The following is a 3323-nucleotide window of genomic DNA, read 5'->3' on the forward strand; positions in this document are numbered from 1 at the left end:
CATTGCCCTGGCAGGCCAGAGTGAGTCTGTGGTAAAACCAATAATTAGTTCCAGTAGTGCTTAAGGCGCATGGGCAGTACTGAGATTATTTTAAATGTTATGGGGTGGGGGTGGGAGGGGGTGGGGGATGTGAGGGTATATATTCGCGCAGAGTGGGTATTTTTTGTTTGTTTACAGACACTAAGGTGTGGTTAATTATCGACTGTTAGGAAACAAGAAAGGAAGGAATGTTTTACTTAACGACGCACTCCTCACCATTTTTTTAAAAAAACTTTGGAAGGAAGGAAATATTTTATTTAATGACGCACTCATCACATTTTATTTACGGTTATATGGCGTCGGACATATGGTTAAGGACCACACAGATATTGAGAGAGGAAAGCCGCTGTCGCCACGTCACGACAGGATAATTAAAACTTTCAGACCGACTCGTAAGCTTAAACGAATGACCCGTCTGAACATGATAATCTTTGATTTGAGGATATATTATTTAAAACAGGCTTAATTGTCCTGGACATTTATACGCTTTCATCATCATCATGATCGTCATTATTATTATTTATATTTAAACGAGTTGCAGAAAAATACCATTTAAAATGGACCCCTTTCCTGTTTGGAGTATAAATTATTGTCATACCCTAAAGTATAATTTCATTGAAAAGGTCTTTACTGAAATCACAACAATACGATTTGTTCACACATTATGCTCAATATTTTATGGAATAATGTTCCATCTGAATTAAGTAATATAATATTGATTTTAAGGTTTAGATTTTTAATCAACATCATCATCGCCACCAGTATAGTTGTCACAACTCGGCAGTTCTATTAATATTTATTACCACTTTTCAGTCGTAAAATTTCAACACCTTTGTCCTAATCAAATTCATTTGGAGGGGATAGTGAGGGGATAAAAAGTATTATAGTGCTATTCATTTAGGGAGAAGTAATGATTTTGTTCAAACAGTTCCTAAGGTAATCCAGGATTTGATTATGTAAATTATATATTTACAATCGGTATTTGACTAATGATATGCTATGCAACAGGAGTCCAAAACCCAATCTAAAACAGTACATAGAACACTGTTCAGAACACATGCATTTTTGGAATACATGAATATTCCTGGTGATGCATTAGTTTGCAACTTTTAAATTTAGAACGTAACTATTCATCGCGTAACTGATTGGTGATTCGCGTGACTGGTATATATCTTTATCTTGATTAAATGAATTGCATAAACAGACTGTCAAAGTGGGACTAAATTGATTATTTCAACAGACACAAAAACAAAAAGGAATTAAATTAAATATTTTAAAATAATTGTAAAGGAAATTAAACTGATATTTGATTTATTTTGACATATTTGATTCTAACCTTTAGATAAAAATATCATATAATGCTTAAAGGCACCATTGTGATTGGGAGTAAAATGTACGTGCCTGAACCTTTATTGGATACAGGCAAGAATCCGTTTGATTTTAATTTATTTTAATACATTTTAAGTTCAGACCAGTCCATTATATTTCAGTTCAATCATGTCATGTTTAGTACAAGCTAGTAGAATCCTGTCAGTTCAGTTAAGCTAGCAGTTCTCTTTTGAGCGGTGCCGGAAGGATGTATTGTCCAGTACAAGAACTCCTCGGAAGTGATTGTCCTGCTGTAGACGAGACACTAAATAGAGACCCATGCAGTCAACTACTATTTTGCCAAATACCCATTCGACTCTCCATTGTGCAGATATACGGTCTTGTCCGCGGATAACGGTTTTGTCGTTCAAATTAAGTCGTTTCAATTCATTCTAGACCAGGAGCCTATTTGACTAAACATCATAAGTTTACGTCTGTAACTAGCAGTTATACGGGACATTTATTTACTTGTGTTTGACATCTATTTCACGCTTGAAATTACATCATTACAAAAAAATGGAGCATTTAAAGGAAAAGAGAACATTAAATATATGTACTTTTAACTATATTTGTTGTACTATAATAGAAATAAGAATTGTGGTTTAGTCGTAGATTTACTTTTACGTGCAAAACTAGGCTTACGGTGTTTTGTGAAACTGGGCACTGGATTCCGTTCCACGAAGTGATCTTAGCGCTAAGATCACCGTAAGTGCATAATGTAGTTATGCAGTTAAGGTGATCTTAGAACTAAGGTTCGCTTCGTGAAACGGGACTCTGGTCTGCTCAGTAGTGTATCCTCGTCAGATTGCAAGTAGCGGAAAGCTTACCCCTGCCATGCTTCAAATTGGTTGCGGCCCTGTGTCGCAGTCATAGCACTAATTAGTACGCATGACGCCCAGCACCTAATAACCACCGTGAAGCAGGTGAGCAGGCGTGCTGTTTAATCATTCAGTTAATTTTACACTCACGATACGTCGGCCAATATTAACAGAACGTGTTTCAGATGGCCCATCACCTTTACAAAATTGGTATTGGCCTAACCCTGAACTGTGCGAAAGCCTCTCAGAACAGAGATCGTTTATTATTATTAGGAAACGAGGACAGTTTACATTAGTTTTCTATACTCTGTATAATCTACAACATAATATGCAAAGTCATTTGGTAAACATTTTTTTTTGATAGTTTCTATTTGTTTCATCTGCAATACCGACAACATTTTTTCCAATTAACGGTAACCGCTGCAACATCTCGCAAAGATTTTTTTTTTTCTGCGCTCATGTCCTATCGACTACCGTGCTAAAGTTTTCAACTTATATTCACGAGGAACTTAAAGGGACATTCCTGAGTTTGCGGCATTGTAAGATGTTTCCGACTAATAAAATATTACTACGATTAAACTGACATATTAAATATATTTTTGTGTTTAGAATATCAGTGTCTGTATATTCAATGTGTTTCTGGTCGTCTTAATATTTGTATGTAGCTGCAACCTGGATTTTATCTTCAAATAATTTCGTACGTACGAAAAATCTATATTTTAGGAAATAAATCGAAATTTAACCTAGTATAAATATTAGAACGATCAGAAACATGTTTATTATGCAGCCATTAATATTTTATGCAGAAAAATATATTTGATATGTAATTACAATCGTTAAAAAATCTCTGTTAGTTGATAGCATCTTAAAAATTGCAGCAAACTCGGGAATTTCCCTTTAACTTTTATCTTGCATTTTAGCTTGCATGAAGATGTGTTCAAAACTGACCCATTAACGACCGGCTTCAGTTTTAGCGGAATTAATGACCGCAGTCTGGTGTTTAGCGACAGCCACAGACTCGCAACGTTTGCTTTTATATCTCAAACCCTCGGGCCAGACGAAATTGTGTCTACTTCTTTCTTCCCAGATGTTTAATCA

The sequence above is a fragment of the Gigantopelta aegis genome, chromosome 6 (assembly GCF_016097555.1).
Source record: "Gigantopelta aegis isolate Gae_Host chromosome 6, Gae_host_genome, whole genome shotgun sequence".
In the NCBI taxonomy this organism is placed as follows: Eukaryota; Metazoa; Mollusca; class Gastropoda; order Neomphalida; family Peltospiridae; genus Gigantopelta; species Gigantopelta aegis.